Genomic DNA, 13,119 nt, shown 5'->3' on the forward strand with positions numbered 1-13,119 from the left:
CAGGATTTACAGGGCTGTCATGATGACCTAGTGCTGATCCCCTGATAAGAGAACAAATATTTAAGTCTGGGCTGGTTGCAAATATTTGTGCTGGAGTTGTGCTTCCCAGCTGTAACTGATAAAATGAATGCTGCCGTTTCTGTCGAGGAAGGTCGGGTGACATTTCCACGATACCTTCCAGAGGGATATCTCTCTGAGTTTGCAATCCGTACTCTGGCTAGTTTTACAGCCATTTCCAACAGCAGCAGAATGGACAAGCCCATGCACCAGCAGCAGGTCTGCATTTCATATTGGATGTTGAATTTTCCAAGTTAAATATTTTTAGAATTTCCTATTTGTGTCTGCATTTATACGTACAGCTATGTGTAAAGATATGTCTGTCCTGGTTGGGACTGAGTCAAATTTCTAAAAATCTTAAACTTTTCATGAGCAGCACGAAACAGCAGAGCCTTTGTTTCAGTTAGTTCTCTACTGAAGGCCAGAGGAAATTCAGTTAAGGGAAAAATATTCCTTGTGCTTATGTATCGTCATGTATTACTTGTCTTCCTCCTGTTCCACAAACTGCTGTGGGCTATACTGGTATACAAGGTATACACCAGCTGAGGATTTGTTTTTGAAATCCCTTTTGGGTTTGCACTCCAGCAGGGCCTGTGCCAGAGACTATCTCTGACAGCTCAGAAGAGATATCTCAGAATGAGATATTGATTGTGCCCCTGAGAGCTTTTCCTCCTATTTGTCTGTGTGTGTTTGCGCATGAGACAGAGAGGGAGAGACTGCCTTTTATCTTTTGCCAAAAGTGGCTTTAATCCAGCACTGAGCTTTTCTTCTTCACTCATGTTCTGAAACATTATGCTCAACATTATGTGTTTTCAGGGTGGGATCAGAAAAAGGCAGCTTTCAGAGAACATCTTGCTCCAGAAATTTCAGAAAGACGCCCTTTTTCTTTAGTTGAGAGGCAATGGAGGTAGCAACAGGGATGACAGAGCTCAGTTTTGAAGACATGGAGGGAATGGCATTACCACACCATGCCAGCTCCTCTGCCACGCTGAAGGACTCTGTCAGCAGAGCACTGCCAGATCCTGCCAGGGCAGCTAGAGAGGTCACAGCTTGTCCCCTCTCTGCCCCCTTACATCCCCCTCCCCTGCCCAAGTCCCCATCCTGTTACATGGGATGCTGTGGCGTGGAGGGCTGTGTTTCACATCCAGCCTGCAGCCAGTGAGGAGAAGGCTGGTCTTTTCACCCGGCTCTGACAGAAAGTGGAAGGACGTGAACCACTTTCCCTGCTGCTGTGTCTCCCCATCTTAATGCCTGCAAATTAGAATCATAGATTCATAGGACATCCCAGGTTGGAAGGAACCTCAAAAGATCATTTGGTTCAATATTTCGTGGGAAAGGGAGATTATAGATGGTATTATATAGCACCCTGACTAATCACATAGTGAAGTTCTCCAATTGGGGGGGATTCTACCACGTCCTGGAGAGGTTATTCCAGTAAATGATTGCTCTCACTAAAATAATTTCTTCCATATACCGAGCTGAAACATCTCCTAGTGCAACTTGTATGTAGTGTACCTTGTTTTCCCTATGTGGCTACTTGTGAAGAGAGACCCCCCGTCCTCTTTGTAGCTGCCTTTTAAATATTGGAAGGTTATGGAGCTGTTCCTTCTGGAAGCCGTTTCAAAGAACATAAAAGATGGGAAATATTTGGGAACAGCCTGAGTGGAGTGACTGATGAACAGCCTGGTAGTCCTGTGTACTCAGGTGACTGGGAATCAGACAGGGAGAGAGCAGGACATGCTGTGTTCTTTGACTATAGCAAGGCTTTCTGCAGTACCCTTGGAGCCAAACTGGAGAGACATGGGCAAGGCACTCCAAGTACAGGATACGTGGAAACTGATTAATTGGATGGTGACCAGCAAAGCTAAGCAGGGTTTGTTTGGCCCAGAGAAGGGATGTCCTTGGAGGGACCTTATTCCTGTCTGCAAAAATTTAATGGAGACATAGAGAAGAAGAAACCATACTCTGTTTGGAAGTGTGTAAGGCAGCAGATACAAATTGCAACACAGCAAATTCCAATTAGATAGCAAGATAGAATTTTTTTCCCCAATATGAGGGTAGTCAAACACTGGAGTAGGGTTCCCAAAGACTGTGGAATGTCCATTGTTGGAGATATTCAAAACTCAAATATCCAATGAGATCCGGAGCAACCTGATCTACTTGGCCTTCTAGTTGGAAAGCCAACTAGGAGCGGAGGGGTGGGGCTCTGCATTTTATGTGGTATTTTTCATTCACATCTTAATTGCTTTCCCCCCTCATTCTTGTATAGGGCCAAGAACCAGTCCCTGTGGGGCCCGATTGAAAAAACCAGTCATCTGTGGATGTTTTCTCTTCTACAGTTACATTTTTGTTGCTTCTGCTAATGAAAAATCCCACGATGATTGTGTTAAATTCCCTACAGAAGCCTAAATAAATTTTTAATCTTAAAACCTTAATCAACCAACCTTATTTTGCTAAACCTTCTGTGTTAAAAAAGCTTGAAAAATGATTCTCAGTGAGTCTGATGAACTGTTTTTCATAAAGCCATATCAAGTGGCATGGCTGATAGCGCTGAGTTGCAAAGAGAACTCTTCATCAGTAACTCTGATATTTTGCCCAGGATTGATGGCAAGCCCAGAAGCCTGCTTTCAGATCTCTGTATTTATGCCTTTGAAATAATGGCACATGTTAAGGGCTTTCTTACAGGCCTCTGGAAACATAAGCCAAAACTTTCCCAGTTGGATGCCAAAGACGGCACATTTAAATAATGTTTGCAAAGGCCATGAGAATGGCAGATGCTTAAAAAAGAGGGCATGTTTATTTATGTGTTGAACATGGGTTTAGGCATCTAGCTTCTTATATGAAAATTATACAAGTGTGAATAGCCCACTTCCAGACAAGTGTGGTTATGCTTGTGATCATCCACTTTGCTTATATGCAAAAACATGGTAAAAGTGGGTGTAGACAGCAGGAACTCGCACAGCATGGCTGTGCCAGCAGGGGAGGGCAGGATTTCCTCCACCGTCAGGTTTCAAATGCAGCATCAAACAACAGCAGAGGTGTGGAACATACAACAAGAAGAGGCACCTGAGAGGGAATTTGCCATGGAGCAGGTATGGGACAGAGATTCGGTGGCATTTGAAGAAAGAGATACAGAGATGCAGGGAGAGGGGGAGAGAGAGAACAACTCTTAAAATTAGATTAGAAGTGGGAAAACGGTAAGTCCTGCCAAGTCCTACTAAGCTACTGCTGCTGAGGACAGGGCTGTCCCCAAGTTCAAACCATTGCACTTGCTGTCACTTACACTGCCATCAAAGTGTGCTTTTCCAACTGGCTGCATTCCATCTCCCAGTCTAGGAGTTACATATTGCTACAAAATTCCAACTGAAACTCATATGTAGTGTTAAAAATCATAAGCATATCACAATCAGCCTGTGTTGGTTGTGGCCAAAATCCATAGGAAAGAAATTCACAGCAAATGTCTTTGCAGTGCAGAGGGTGGGAGGTGAGATTTTGGAGGCGATCTAAGTACATGCCTCAGCAGGGCTGATTTTCCTGCACGGGCTCACATGGGTGCATCATGTCTGATAGTCAAACAAGCCTGTTTGGAACAAGCTGAGCGTCTCTGCACACCCCTGTTTTATCACAAAAGCTTTTGCTCCTGAATGCATAAATAATTTTTAAGTGGTACTTCTGGCCAGAAATGGAATATATTTAGAGACCAAGTTCATATTTAAATCACTGGGAATTAGATGACTGAATACCTTTGAAAATCTGGTCATGTGGCTTTCAAGTCACTGAAATACATCTGTAAGTCTCAGCCAAAGGATTAATCTGATCTTGTCACCTATTGATAGAAACTCACAGGTAGAGCTGGGAATGTATTTTCTTCACAATCTTTTTCAGGTACCCGAAAGGCCAGAGCCATTTAGTCCATGAAAAATCAGCTCCTGCCTTGACCAAAATGAAGAGCTTGTATTCACAGGATATTCATTGTCCCTTGAGAATGTAATTTTTATTGTTTCTAAAACAATAGGACCCTGGGAAACAGCTGTTTCTAATACTGGACAATACATTTACTCTTCAAAGACCAGCACTTTATAATGTGGAATACTTTTTCCATCTCCAGTACCCAGTTTGAGGGCACAACTTCCAAGAGGCAAATTCTGTAGTTCAGGCCCCATTCAGGTTTCTCTGCTTGGTTGCCCCAAGAAGCAACTATCCCAAACTGATCATAGTTAAATATAAAAAGAAAGTCTAATAAACTATTTGGGGACTAAGGGTAAGGGAGGGTGTTTCCGGCCCTCCCTAGAACCTCACTTCTTCCCCACCATATTTGTTCCTGGTCTTGCCTCTGGAGAGCAATGCTCTGCAGTGGCTACCTTTCTTATGCCTAATGTACCATGCCACTTTTTCATGCTTAATTCAGAAAGGAAGAAATTTATGGGCCATAAGACCTCACAAAAAAAAAAAAAAAAAATCAGAGAGGAAAGGAGGTAGAAAAGGAGGGAGAGAGGGAGGGAGGGAGGGAGGGAGGCATGGAGGGAGGAATGGAGGGAGGGAGGCAGGGAAAGGAAGCAGTCTGGCAAAGGGATGGATCAGAAGCAATAAAAGTGCTTTTCCTTCTCTGGCATCTAGGGAACTTGTGATTCCTAATGTGGGAGGACTGAAACTTGCTATGTAGTCCTGAAGTTAATTTAGAATACAATCAACAAAGTGCTTGAAAAGAATGAACGTCTGCCAAATGAGTAAGCCATTAAAATATGCCCCAAATATATTATATGAGCAAACTTTAATGCAACTGCATGGTAAGAAAATATTTGGACTAAGTCTGTACATAGCACAAATCAAAGTGTTGTGTTACTAGAATTATTTTGTCACCACCTTGTGGGACATTAGGGTAACACCTGGCTTGCTCCTGATTTCAGCTTGTGGGTACAATATGTGCTGAATAAAATGGTGAGAAAGTGACTGCTCTAATATTACGCTGGTGTAATATTTGCACACCATACTGCCAAATTTCTGATCACTTCAAGTGTGTTTTAGGGCTCCTGCAGCTTTACTGTGCTGCTGAGCAAGCTCTCCAATTTGCAGGTCAAATATTTCTCTCAAAGGGTGTATGCAGATTCTTATAGAAGTTGGCACAATAAAGAGGGAAGAGAAATTAAATTGCTAACATAAACAGCTATGCCTTCTCAGAGAATGTCTGTGTTTCAGCCATCTGATTTCAAATGGTTTTCTTAAGGCCTAATTTATTACTTCAAGTTCAGAAACCATGTCTAGTCTGAAGATACTTAAGAAATATGCTCCCTCTCTCCATTGGTCCAAGCAGTTGGTGTCTCATGCAAACTTTTCTGGGTAAATGTGAACCAGATGTTTCCCAATCCTGATTTGCAAACTTCTGTCCCAGGTTTCTATGCTGAGGCAGTGCAAGAGAGCTGCACAGCAGCAAAGGGCTGTCTGGGTAAGTGCACTGCTCCAGACACCCTTCAATGTTGCAGCACTTTTCTTCTTGCGCTTGACCAGCAAAATACAGATCTCCCTTTTTCTAGGGCCACTGAACAGTACCCAGCACAGCAAAATATATTTGTTGTGAGCAAACTCACCATACTGTGTGTTTGTAAGAGAGATGCCAAGCCTTCTCACCATACTGTGTGTTTGTAAGAGAGATGTGCGGGCTCATGATGACAACACCTGTGTGCCAGCTCTGCCCATGGACACCAACTCACAGCCAGCCTCCTGCTGCTGCTGTGATAGCCAAGGACATTGTATGTGAGAGGTCTGTGACAGAGAAATCTGGAGTCAGATTGTATTTCCCAATTATTAATAAAACTACCCTTGAAATAAAAGTAGAGGAGCTGGCTCCACTTTGTGTTATTCAAAACCAGAAATTCCCCCTCCCCAACAATCTGCCAGAACTACAGACTCTTCTGCAACTTCTGAAAAATTCGAGATGTTTTTGTCAAGTGAGCACCCCCCCCGCCCTTCAAAATGAACCAGGGAAGTTTAGTGTTCCAATTTAGCATTGCTGTTTATGAGAAGAGGGAAGGGTGATACTGACCCAGCACACCACCATGCATCGGGAGTATATTAGCAAGAGTTTCATCACGGCATTTCCCACACCTTTTGCAGCAAAGGTCTCTAAGAATGATGCTCTGTGGCCAAGGTGAAGAGTATAAGCTGTCTGTGAGATGTGAGGTGTGAGAGGAACAAGGAGAATCTTTGCTGTCAGCCTCAGGGCTGCTTCTGGACCAGCAAATGAAGCAGAGCTGGGACATGGGGTGACCTTTGCCTTGCTGGCTCTGGCATTAAATTATTGCCACATTTCTTGGTGCTATTATGGCCTCTATTGCTCTCCAGACAGTGGGTGGGCATACTCTGGAGCAGCATGTACCAGAAGCTCCCTGCAGCAAGCAGGGACCCTGTCTTGGAGTGGGGGTTTATACCTATAGACATATGGAGATGAGCTATGCTGGGTTGTGTTGTGCTACTACTCAGTAGGCCAGATGTGGCTATCCATGAAGGCAAGAGTTTAACTGATGCCTGGCAAGACCTGTTCAATATTTCTTGTCTGTATTGAGTCTCATTTCCTTGTTAAGAAGTACCTTTGGCTCTAATGCAGGTAAGCAGAGAGCTGGATCATCAGATCATTTCCCACATTTTAACAGCATGTTTATGTCTTTTATTGCTCAGTGTTTTACAGTCCCCCTGTCCTAAGGCCTCTGGTTATATGAAATAGATCACTGATGTCAGATGGAGCATCTTGTTATTATAGTAATGAACTGGTGAAGTTTGTTACACATAATAAATATTACAAGCAATCAAGGATCCCAAACCACCCAAGAAGGAATCTTTCATGTTTGATGTGTCTTTCTCTTTCCAATGAGCTGAAAGACAGCTGACTCCTGACCTTCAGCCAGGCAAAAGGAGATCTGTCCTGGGCAGGACACAGCAAACACCCCAGAGCTGAGCCTTGGAGCTGCACACAGGACACCAGGGCTCCTTGACAGCACCTGCAGGAAGAACTATGAGATTGAGAGGTGGCCAGTGATTCTGGGGAACCAGCTACCACACTGCCCCTTGGTGGTGTGGAGGCATGAGCTCTACGCTGACGGCTGAAGCCCAGGCTGAAGGAAGCAGCTCCCTCCCTCCCACCTCACAGCCAAGCCCTCATGATGACAAAGAATCAGCATATTATCACTGGAGAAAGGACAGGGTCAATGAGGTGAGTATCACTTCCCAGATGAACAAACAGGGATTTTATATATGCAGGGGAGATTCTTGGACATACTCTGTAATTCAGCAAATGGGATCATGCTTTTTTTAGGAAGAAGATCTAGGTTTGAGACTATCATCTGCTAGTTGAAGCTATATAGGGACGACAGCCTGTCTCCTGCATGCCAAGAGGTCATTTTATTGTCCTAATATTTATTATTCTGATATTTTTAGCACATACTTGGCATGGCACTGATCACATAATTTAGCTTTGGCTCATATGGTAAAGGCAGCATGAATTAGCAGCACAGTATACAGTTAGATCTTTTAAGCAGAATATGCCCTCAGATGAGCATGAAATTTCTGCTTTCAAAGCAAGTGATTCTTATGTAGCCATGCGGAATTTAACTGGCAACCTTTCAAATAAGACACAAGTTTAAAATAGCAACTCCTGATGAAAAAAATACCACAAGAGTAACTATGTTTCTGTGTATTTCTATCAGCAATAGCAAATTTTCAAAAATAACAATTTTGAAAAATAACCACATGCTTTGTCCTGAACAACACGCTAGAGGAAGGCACATGGCCAGGAATAAACATCAAAAAAAACCTCCAAAGCCTGAGCTCTCAAGCATGGGGAACTGGATCCTCATACAAGATCTGTGCACCAGTGCAGAATTACATGGATATTATCAGGATTCACTGAAGGGCTAGAAATATGGTGAGTTGTGGAATCACAGCCAGAAGTCTTTTCTTATACTGAAGAGTGGTCACAGCAATTCACAGAATTTTTTTGTAATGTAGCACGTTACACAGAAACCCAAACAACTTTGCCAAGTTGGTTCTCATGCTTGTTCTGGCTTCTGCCTTTTGATATGGAAAATGCCACTGGCTTGATCAAGAATGTAAATGTGGGGGTGGGTAAAAACATTTAAATACTAAAATACCTGGTTGCTTGAATGTGTGTTTCTAGGGCAGTATCATTAAAATAAGAGACCTCACTTTTTTCAGTGACTAAATCAGAAAGAAAAAATTTTTAAGAACTAATGTCTCCAGAAGAATTATTTTTTGGTTAGAAGAGTCAAGCACACTCAAGAAGTATGAAAAAATGTCTGCAGTGTACAGAACAAAACAGAGAAAAAGGTGCTGAGCAGTGCAAAATTGCCTGTAGATATATTTTTTTAATTAAAATTTGATTGTTCTTACAGCTTATATGTGATTTAATATGGCAGTAAAAACACAACACTGGTAACAATGGTGAGGGGGTTGCTTGTATATGGGCTAAGTAAGATTTTCAGGTAGCCAGAAGCACATTTCCTTATTAAAGAAGTCTTCTCTCTCCCTCTGCTTAAGCAGGGTGCAAGTTACAGCTGGAAACAGTGCTCCACAGTTCACTTCCTTTGCTGGTTGGGAAATACCCTGAACACTGAATTTCATATGAAGCAATGCTGTCGACAGCTGGTCAGACAAACTCATTGCAGCAGGCTGAGTTTCAGTCCAAAGAATATCTCCCTTTTTTATGCCTGCCTATCTGCATTCTCCAGAGACCCGTGTCAAAATAATCCCTCTCAGTAAATATTTGGCAGCATGACACTGAAAGTTCACTTGTTAACAAAAGAAAAAGCAGCAATGACTCTCTAATCCTGCCATGGAAGAGAGGCTTCTAGAAGCAAAATTATGTCATTCTTCACTGTGCACTCTCTGGTCCTGCTTTTATGTCAGTACACAGGTTGTGTGGTTTCCCTTTGAGGTAGCAACTATGAATTTACTTCTTTTTCCTTCTTTCTCAGAAGTTAGAAGTGAAAATTTAGTTAAGGAACTGGAGACACTTACTTTTCTGGCAAAGGTAGTAATAAACCCAAGACGGAAAACAATAATTGAAGGGCAAAAGAATTCTAAGTTAAATACCTTGTAAACCCTGATGAAAGGGTGGCAGCCTTCTTAGCCCTGTCTGATTTGCAGAGCTTCCAGGAATACACACACTAGCAGGGCTGCTGTTTTCTTTACTGAGGTGTTAAATAAATGTTTTTACAACAAGCTTTTCTGCAAGATGTTTTAAATACAAAACACTAAAAAGAAACTTTCTGCTCTCTGATTTTATAAGCACAAATTTCAATTTGTGTTCTGGGCAACCACATTTTTAATTATTCTATCTTACAAAAGTAAATCAAAAAACTCATGGAGAATGATGAACTGACCATGAATGTCACTACCACGATCAATAAATGACTTCCAGAGACAGCTGAAGTGCAAAAAAGGATTTCATCCTACAAGGCTGCTGCTGCTATGAATCACTCTAGTCTTCTGCAAATAGAAAATTCGTGAGCTCTCCTTGAACGTTTCTTGCTTCTGTAAACCAGACTGCAAAATAAGACCATACAGTTATTTCAAAAAAAGTCTTTCAGTATTCATAAATGAAGGGTTTTGCTTTCCAAAACAAAACAGTAATGAAGAGCAAGACAGAAATAGCTTGTTTTATTTCAGCCCTTCAGAGAGAGTCATTCGCTACCATTTACAGCTCAGATTCTCCATGTTGCATGCTTTGTTTAATTATGCAAATAAGATTTGAAAAACATATGTGGACAAGAAAGTTTTGTTGTAGGAACAGAGATAAAACACACACACAGATTAAAGAGGGAAACATTTGTTTATTAAAAGGAAAAGGTTCTGGATGGCAGCACAGAGTCAAACATGAGACAGATGAATGCATGCACAGCTGTTCATGTTTAAGGGCAGAATATAGACATAAATACAGTTAGATCTTTGCTCTGCTCTGCTGCTACAGTATTTTTATACAGTCAGCTCAAAGGAATATCTATCATAACTGAACACAAGGAGAAATTTATCAGAAACAGAGCACAGATTGCTTCTTTAAAGCCAGGATAAACAAAGCCCATAAAAGTCTCTCAAGCTATAGTATTGCAAAATAAACCTAATTGTACAAATGCAAACCACCTTTTGTGGATGGGAATATTAAATGTCAAATCCAACTCCAAGTCAGATAATTTGTACTTCTGTTTGAACAAAATGCAGGTAGTTAACCCCTACTATCATCACAACTCTTCTCTGCCTGAAGAAAAGCCAGTACTGTGAAGCAGTACCCTTTTAAGTACCCTTCAAAAGCAGTACCTTTTTTTCTACGATCTATATAGCCTATTTTCAGAGCACACCAGAGAGAGAGGGGAAGGCTGATGTTTTAATGATTAGGTACAGTGAAAAATCCCTGAAAAAATCCTGAAAAATCATGAATGCTCAGGAAATGATGGTGAAACACTACAGGAGAGCAAAACTGGCCATACAAGAGAGACCGTAAGGAGATCCATAGGATACAAATACTTCCCCAGAGCTGCAACTTTTTAGTCTTTAGAGGACCTTCTCTCATATTGGTTCTGCCATGGTGACCTCCAGTCATACTTTACCTGTATCAAGTAAGATACCATGTAACTGCTCAAGGCATTGAAATGCAGCCTTCAGTATTTCATGGTTCAATTTCTACAAAAGTAGAAATATGGAAGTCTATCATATCATGAGAATTAATTCTTGAAAATTGCTTTGACAGGCTTCTTTGGTGTGCAGTAGGAAATTGTTTCAATTTATAAATAAGGCCAACATGGATTAATTGCCAACATGGATTAACTGCCAACATGGATTACTTTGAAATCTCGGCTGTGATGTTTATGTATGTATGATGCTCATTTTAATGTTCCTTGTTTAAATATTCCATTATCTTGCTTCAAAGCTATTTTTGTAAATAGTTTTCTTTTATATTTTTAAAGTTAAAGGTAAAATATTACAGCATATTTCTGATCCACTTATAATTCAAGTTCAGTTTTGATAGCCACAGAACATCAACTTTCATATATCTATTTGTTTCTTTATGGAACCTATAATAATCAATCCCACATATTCCTTCCTAATCTTATTTAAAGTCTTGAAAGATGTAGAAAGAACTTGCAAGACAGTAATATTTTATTCAGATTCTGAATTTCCCAGGAATCTCATATTTTACTGCAATAAAACTGCAAAGACACAAACCCCCTTCCCTGCTACATGTAACTTTATTTTCAAATTGCCAACAAAACAGAGAAGTTATGCTGAACATATTCCAGGTTACAGAAGTGGAAGAAAACCCCAAACCTTTCCTTCATCTTGTCAAGTATATCTTGGATATTACAGCCTTTCAGTTAGAAGAGAAAAACACTTGACCATCCATCAGAAACCTGCATAGACACGTACATGTGCTGAAATCACACAGTCACAACTCTGCCCACGAACGTAGGATTGACTGATTGTACAACACACATGTTCCAGATCCAACACCTGGGCACATCCTGCTTCTCTGTAGAGGGACAGTGGCACAACAGACCATACCTGGATGAACTCTGCTAGAACAGAGACCTGTTAGTATACCCAGAGCCAGAGTTTCCTCTGCTACCTCCCACCTACAACCTTTGGGGAAATTAAGTAGAAGACATCTAGATGATGAATTCATCAAGAGAAGTCCCAGGTACTGTCACATGACACATCGAGTGACATTTTATTAGATAAATGTAAAAAACAAGATTTTTCACATCTAGTCCCTTTTTGGCACTTAATATACAGAAAAGCATTACATGTGTGTGTTCATACACACAGGCAAGTTAAGTGCAGTTGTGTCACCTAATATTTAATGCTGCCATTGATGGGATTGAAAAGATCCTAGAAGCCATCTAATGAAGCATTGTTACAATCCTCTTTAGCTATTACCATTTTTGTTTTCCTCTCTATGGAATAGTGAGGGGGCAGTTAAGCATTTCATTTCCTAAGCATGAACCCAAGCTGTAGAGCTGTGTGACTGTGACCAGCCATGGCCAGCTCAGCACGTGCAGACCCAGGAGGTAGAGCTCACAGCACTGTCATGGAACACCCTGCCACTCTGGCAGGCATCTCAGCTGGCCAGTGGAATGGAAATTCAAAGCAATTTCAATTAAAGGATATGGAAACATCTTACTTCAAGTACAACCCATGATTCTCTTTTTTTTTTTCTCTGCATGGGCTCCTAACATGTCAGCATCATCAAGTCTCCGATTTCTTCAGAGCTGATCATCAGGCTTATGTTTTTCTTAAATTGCCCTCAGGATAAAATGTTAGAAAGTTGAAATTGGGATGATTGATTAAGGCCTTTTTCCTCAACAAAATAAAAATTCTAACACAGGGAAGTCACAGAATGCCAGAACATATGATTACTTTTTCCCTACAATATGGCTGAAACTCTAACTGAAGGGTATAAGAAAGAAAAGATGCAAAAAACTGTGATACAATACAGTGCCGTTCTATGCAGAAGCTGGACCACATGATATGCTGTAAGTATAGAAAATACACTTTTACTCAAAAAAAATTTTTATTATCCAAGAAAAACGTCATATATTGAATATTGCATTAAAAGTCACTTTGGTTGGTAGTAGATTTTCAGAGTGACTTTTTGGCAGCAGAGCTGAACACTTTGTAGCTTTTACATGACCAGAAAATAAAAAGGCCTCTTGCGGATAGAGGCGAACAGCAGTTCCCCTTCTGCCAAAGCAGCAGTCAAGGGACCATGCTATAAAGGAATTGGTTTGAGTTAGCAGAAAGAGAGGAAAATTATTTCAGATTTCTACATTATTTCAGTTAACAATTTACAGGGCAATCCCCAAGAAAGATGTAGCTAAATGTGAGAGGATGACTGGAAAGAGCAGAGCAGACAGACATGGAGTTCTTCCCTCTGAAGCAGGATTTGCTCCCATAGAAATTATTCCTATGACTGTAACCTCTTGTGTGGCAGTTATTCCAGTATAAGTCAACATATACCACTGTAAAGAAGTATTAAGAATGTAATTATTCTGTGCATAA

The 13,119-nt window shown here is 41.0% G+C and overlaps 1 protein-coding gene across 1 annotated transcript in view; it reads right to left on the minus strand.

The window, feature by feature from the left end:
* Positions 1–9,879: 9,879 nt before the first annotated feature.
* The window catches only part of ADAMTS20 (ADAM metallopeptidase with thrombospondin type 1 motif 20), an 89,004-nt gene continuing 85,764 nt past the window's right edge, over positions 9,880–13,119 (minus strand). The window contains exon 40 of the transcript XR_005604495.1: positions 9,880–13,079. The gene's annotated coding sequence lies outside the window, so the exon portion shown is untranslated. The remainder of the gene's footprint in view (positions 13,080–13,119) is intronic.

This window comes from Corvus cornix, chromosome 1A, assembly GCF_000738735.6.
Source record: "Corvus cornix cornix isolate S_Up_H32 chromosome 1A, ASM73873v5, whole genome shotgun sequence".
NCBI lineage: Eukaryota > Metazoa > Chordata > Aves > Passeriformes > Corvidae > Corvus > Corvus cornix.